We start from the raw sequence: 7,513 nt of genomic DNA on the forward strand, positions 1-7,513 counted from the left end.
GGTTTGACTCCCGGCGGTAGTTTCACAGTGGTCGCCCAAATATCTTCCACATCTTCTTCCTCGTCCTGTCTGCCGCTGAGTATTGCCAAAAAGTCAGTATAAGCGAGTCCCTGGAGATCTAAAATTCTTGCGTACATGAACATGGCCAGTGACAAAACGAGAGGGTTCACACTCGCCTCAAAGATGGCGGCCCTGTACTCGGGCGTCCACTGGGTCTCCGCCGCCATGCCGGAGTTGCCATAAGTGACGAAAGAGAAGCCAAACACCAGATGTGCCAAGACGGCTATAAACTTCTTATCCGAATAATAGGGTTTTGCTTCAAAACCATACTTACGGCAAATGGACTGCAATGATGCAAGAGAACCCGCGAGGCTCTCGCTGCGTCGTATGATGTGGATGCCAAGCAGAAGCGTGGAGAGCAGACTGAACACATCCTCGACCGCCGTGATCACCACGACCGTGTTGGCGCAGTCATCGAACACTTTGGAAACGCTCTTGGCTGCGTAAATGGAGTACCCGAGTCTGCTTGTGCCGATGATGACAGACCAGATAAACCAGCCATTGTGTCTCTGCATCTCGCCCAAGGGGGCGTCGTCGTCAGACTTCCTAAATTCCTTATTGACATGCTTCCACGTGAAAGGAAGGCCTCCTAGAACTTTATACAAGAACAGGAGTGGGGTCATATGCAGCTCCTCAACTCCCATGACGCCTGGTCAACGCCGCCAGACTCAGTGTGTCACTCTGCTGGCTTTCCCTCGGCCCTCGAATCCGCCGCTGGATCGTGATGCAGCGACTCAACCGGTCGGACGGCGGTCTGGGAATGGATCCCATCTACCTGGGTCGGGTATTGGCTTTGTAATGCAGATTGTGCAATTTTTACTTTACTTTTTTTTTTCTTTACCTAAGATGTGGTCATATAATTCTTCCACGCACAGAGACCAGCACTGAAGTATTTTAGCCGCTCAATACTAACGTATTGTTGCTGCGAGTGCGGCTCGTGCATAAATCCTCCTCTGCACTGGATCGAATATATGGTTAACTGTTGCCATATTTTATAGTAGGGAATCCTATAATATATGTAAGGCGCTACTGTATTATATGCCTCACTGTCACGAAAGTGTCTTTCACAACATTTATTAGTTTCTGACAGCACCTGAGAAAAACACTGAGATATACAAGTATATTTGACCGTTGCTTTGAATAATATTATTGTTAGCTTTACGTAACTTTGAATATCAATGACAAACCACAAAAGACTATTTCTAAGACAACCTGAGGTACACGAAACGAACTTGAAGAAAGAAAACGGAGGTGTTGAGGGGAGGACTCAAGGATTAGGTCCAGTAAGAGCACTATAGAAAATTATGGCCTTGCATGGGAAACTAAATAAATGTGTGAATGAGCGCTATATATATATATATATATATATATATATATATATATATATATATATATATATATATACATATATATACATATGTATATATATATATATATTGCACACACACACATACATACTCACACACACACACACACACACACACACACACACACACACACACACACACAGATATATATAAATATATATATATATATATTATATATGTATATATTATATATATATATGTGTGTACTGTATATATACTGTATATATAAGTATACATACACACACACACATATATGTGTGTGTGTGTGTGTATTTGTGTGTGTGTGTGTGTGTGTGTGTGTGTATCCCAATGCCGCCGCGGAAAATGAACAAAAAAAGGGGAAAATGCTGTGCCTATTTTCTATATTTTTTGGGGGAATGTCTGCCCATAGATGGCTCTGCTAGTGCTTAGCCACAAATGAGTCAATTAGTAGACCTTGTGACCTTACTTGATTTGAATTGGCGGGAAAAACTAATTTTTTACTAGTGCTATAAATATCGATGGTGTTATTTTTATTTTAAACATTACAATTATTATAATGATTTTTAACATTAGCAACAGCAAAATAAGATAACGTAGAATATTTCATAAATCAAAGAAAAGGGTGAACGGGCGAGACAGGCAGTACTCGTAACTGGCTCGTTGGTGACTTAGTACAAGAGTCGCCATCTATGGGTTAAAACAATCAAACAAGTACTCACAGAGGGCATAGCACGTATGTACACGTCACAAGGTCTACTAATTAACTCCTTTGTGGCTAAGCACTAGCAGAGCCATCTATGGGCAGACATTTCACAAAAAAATATAGAAAATAGGCACAGCATTTTCCCAATTTTTGGTTCATTTCCCGACGGCATCGGGATATACAAAAACACATACACGTATGTGTATGTATGTGTGTCTATATATGCGAGTATGTGCTTACATACAAATATATATATATATGTATATATATCTATATACACATACTAATATAAGTATAGACATATATACATACATATATATGTAAATTCATGTATATATGTATATTCAGTATATATACATATATATACACACATATACACAAATACACAAGCACACAAGCACACACACATATATGTATGTTTGTGTGTGTGTGTGATTTTATTTCTTTGTCAATTTGCAAATACTATTGATATGTGTAATTTCTGAAATATATTGTGTCTTTATGTTTAACTGTCAAAAGTTTGTTTCTTTGCATAGTTATCTTGTCCACAGTCTATTGTAAATAAGTACCTTCAGGAAAAAGAATAAAACAACTAGAGAGGGATTAATATTTAAACCTTAGTAATATGCAAACATCCTCACTAGTCTTGTCTTCCGCGGACGATAAACTTTAACGAACCAATCTCGGTTGTTTGGCTTCTCTGAAATCAGCAAGGACTTAACTGAATAAATATGGCTGTAGAAAAACCGCTTGGCCAAGAGACCTCATCCTGGGCTTAAAGGGACGTATACCTCCGTCAACCGAGACAGACGGTTTAGCCCCGTCTCAATAATAGCAAACTCACTAGTGATAAACAGTAATAAAGTGGTGACCACGGAGTTGTGTAACACAATGAAAAATCTGATATATTACGTTGAATGAAAAAAGCTCCTTGGTGACAAGCATGGTAGTTTTGACAATACAGCTTTTCTTCCAGCGCCTGCCTTCACATATTCAGCAGGGATTATTCTGAATAAAAGGGAAGCTCACCATCAATAAATTAGCTTATGGCGTTTATGGCGTCGCTCCCTACTTCTCGTAGCGTGGCTGAAGTAGCTTGCACATCTCAGAGCAGCTGGCAGAACTTGTAAAACTCACTCTTCAGGTTAATGCTTTCCAAATCAAGTACTACTTCTGTCTCGTCGCATCACTACCAACAATAAGCCATGCTACAGGTCAAGAAGTCGGTCTAGAGGAAGATATAATATAAGTTTCTATCACAACAAATTCAAGGGAGCAGCAAAGAAGTGTCTTCAGCCCTGCAACTTCAATAAATCTTTAAACACCAAAGGCAAGCATAATGTTCGCCGCACCTCTTCCATACTTCATGTGTAGGACCCATTCTCTAACATCAAGTTCCTACTCGACACTGGCGCCTAGGGTAGCATTTTCCCTGCAACAGCAAGTCACAAATCACTCCCTCTGATCATGAAGTTGTATACCGTCAAAGGATCAACAATCCCTGTATATAAATGGAGAACTCCTACACTCAACCTTCAGCACGCACTTCAATGAACTTTCAATGCAGCAGCTGTGTCTCAAGCCATATTTGGTGCCGATTTTTTTTTAAGAAACTTCAACCTCCTGGTTGATATTAAAAATCGGAGACTTTTTGACACTACTTCTACGAAGTCGGGTAATGCTCAACTTCTACATGGAAATAGCTTTCAGATCTCCACAATCGATGCTAACAACCCATTTGCATCACTGCTGAAGCCTTTTCCTTCACTTACTCTGCAACCCTTCCTATAAAACATTCCGTTACTCATCACATCGAAACAACTGGTCAACTTACACATGCTGAGTTTCATTGATTACCTCCAGAATTGTATCACTTAGTAAAAGGAGATCAAGTCCATACTACGTCTGGGAATTAACTGTGCAAGCTCCAGCAACTGGTCATCTGCTCTGCATGTCGTTTCCATGAAGAATGGAGATCTACAACCCCGCGGTGACTACTGAGCTTTCAAAGCTCAAACACTAATGGATTGTTAACCAATTCCTAACATTCAAGAATTAACTTACAACTTTCTGGATGTACCATCCTCTCCAAAAACTGATCTGGTTAAAGCATTCCACCAAAGACCATTTAACCCTTCAGACATCCAGAAAGCAGCCATTATCACCCCATTTGGCGTGCATGAATATGTCCGGGTGCCTTTAGGACTGAAGAATGCTGTACAAACATTCCAACGTTTCACTGCTGAAGTTTTATAAGGACTACCATTTGTCTTTGCTTATATCGATGATCTACTCATCGCCAGTAAGGATGCTGCTGAACATCAGGATCATCTAATAAAAGTTTTCAAATGCCTGAATGTTTATAGTATCCAAATCAATGTAGACAAGATTGTGTAAGGAGTTTCATTTTTGACTTGCTCAGCCATACAGTTTCTGTAGCAGGTATCACTCTACTTCCTGCCAAATGTGAGGCCATTCAACAGTTTCCAAAGTCAACTACACAGCACCAGCTCAAACAATTTCTAGGGATGATTAACTACTATAACAGATTCATTCCGAAGTACTCTCTACTTCTCCAATCTCTGTATTCCATAATCAGACCATACAAGAGAGGTCAGTCAATTGCTCTTGTCTGGACTCCTGAAGCTGATACTGCCTACGATGCTGCTAAGCAAGTCCTCAGTGCATTAACTACACTCAGCTTTTCCAGTCAAGATGCTACAACGTCCATCACTACTGATGCCTCTAACACTGGCACTGGAGCTGTTCTGCAACAATATATGGAAGGTGGATGGAAACCTTTAGCCTTTTTCTAAAAGAAACTAAATAATGCTTAGCGGATCTATGGAACATTTGATCGAGAACTTTAAGCTTTTATATAGCAAACAAACGGTTTTGGCATGTAGTATAAGGCAAGAAGTTCCACATCTTCACCGACCACAAGCCACTCTCTACAAGTCTACCTACACTCCTCGACAATTTCGTCATACTGGCTACATTTCACAGTTCATTACAGACATCCGGCACATTTAAGGCCAAGATGATACTCCAACTGATGCCCTGTCTCGCAATGTCTCTGCTGTTGATTCTTCCCTCATTGATTATGCAGCAATTGTTGCAGACCAAGCCAATGATGCTGAGCTGCAGCAATTTAAAGTTGAAGAAAATTAAAGTTTTGGAATGGATATAGACCTGTATGCAAATTACACCATTCATCTATATCTACCTCAGAAATATCGACATACCATCTTCAAGCAACTCCATGACATTTCACATCTACTGCCCTCAAGATTCAACAAAGATGTAAGAAACTGGACACGTTCTTGCACTAAGTGTCAAACTTCCGAGGTAACTCGTCATACAGTTTCTCCTATGCCCTTCAAACTGGTTACCTCTAGTTTCGACCATGTTGATCTTGATGGTCCCCTGCCTTATTCCAATAGATACAGGTACATCCTCACCTGCATCGACAGACTTACTAGATAGCGTAAATCTGTCCTCTTGCTGACATTTATGCTGATACTGTAGCATGTGCCTTTATTGCTGGTTAGGTATCGAGATTTGGAGTACCAACCAATTTAACATCAGACGGGAAGTCAGTTTAAGTCGCAACTTTGGAGCAAATTTATGACTTTGCTGGGATCCACTTCTGCATCAGTCCGGCTACCCGGTAAATTACTCTGCAGTTCCACTGGCTCCATTACCGATCCTACTCAGGATTATGCAGCCAAGTACAGGGATGTGATGTCCACGGCAGCCGTCTTCATGCAAGTCTTTCGTAGGCCAGGATCTCCATGCCTGTACCCATGTGTTCGTCCGAGTAGATTCCATCCGACGTCCACTACAGCCACCATATGAAGGTCCATATGAAGTTCTTAGGCGCACAAGGAAGACTGTTACCATCAACCGCAATGGGCCTTCTGATGCAATCGCCATCCTTTGTGTTAAACCTGCTTACTTGCTAGATGTACCTAACTACCTCGCAAACCATGCCTAGCCTTTGTATATTCAGTCAAAAAAAATTGTATCGTTCCTCCTTCCTCGTCACTATAAGGGGGTAATGTAGTAATATCGCAGTCTCTCCTGCAATGTAGTTATATCATAGTATTCCCTGAAAATCACCCAAATATCTGGTTTACATTTATTTCTCTCTCAAACTACAAATACTATTGATATGTATAAGTTTTACATTATGACTTTATGTTTAACAGTCAAATGTCTGTTTATTTTCATAGGTATGTTGTCAAAAATACTTGAAAGTCCTGTCCATTGTAAAGAAATACTCCCAGAAAATTGAATAAAATAAGACACTAGAACGGGATTAATATCCAAAACTCAATATTATACAAATAATCATCTCTTGTCTGACGATAAGCGTTAACAGACTATTCACGGCTACTCTGAAATCAGCACGGCCTGAACTGACTAAATATGGCGGTAGAAAAACTGTCTGACCAAGGGACTTAGACCGCCATCAACCGAGATGGTCGGTTTAGCTACGTCTCTAGAACAAACGCCCTAGTGATAAACAACAACAATGCAATATATATATATATATATATATATATATATATATGTACATATATGTGTGTGTATCTGTGTGCGTGTATGCGTGCATGTGTATTTACCTAAAATTATAAATACGCATATATGTATTTATATATAATATATATATATGTATATGTATATATAATATATATACATATACATATATATGTATATATATGTTCGTGTGTATATGTTTGTGCACATATGTATGTATATATATGTGTGTACGTATGTGTATAAATATATATATATATTGATGATACATATGTATGTATGTATGTATGTATTTGTGTCTATATATATATTCATATATATATACATACATAGGCACATACATATATCTATCTACATATATATACATACATGTAACTATCTATGTATCTATCCATCTGTCTATATACACACACACATATATAGTATATATATATATATGTGTGTGTGTGTGTGTGTGTGTGTGTGTGTGTGTGTATGTGTGTGTGTGTGCTTGTGTGTGTGTGTGTGTACACTTACACAAACACACATATATGTATGTATATACAAATACATACATACATACATATATCATCATCAAGGGGCTAACGCTGTATCTACCCTTCGCTTTCAACCACGAGGGTCCCTCATTACGAGCATTCAGGCAGGCCCTCGGCCCATCTCTGCCCAAGCCTCCTCCAACCAGGATTGTCTCGCAAAGAGACAACCTGATGGGCAAGGTCATCCACAGGGAAACGAGCTAGGTGCACATATGGCCTGATTAGGCAATTAACAGGCCTCATGCCAGTCTTACGGTGTAGCCGTCGGTTGGACACATGGTTCTGCCAACTGTACCTCATGATCCAGGAAGGGATTTGTTACA

The sequence above is a fragment of the Penaeus chinensis genome, chromosome 33, assembly GCF_019202785.1.
Source record: "Penaeus chinensis breed Huanghai No. 1 chromosome 33, ASM1920278v2, whole genome shotgun sequence".
NCBI lineage: Eukaryota > Metazoa > Arthropoda > Malacostraca > Decapoda > Penaeidae > Penaeus > Penaeus chinensis.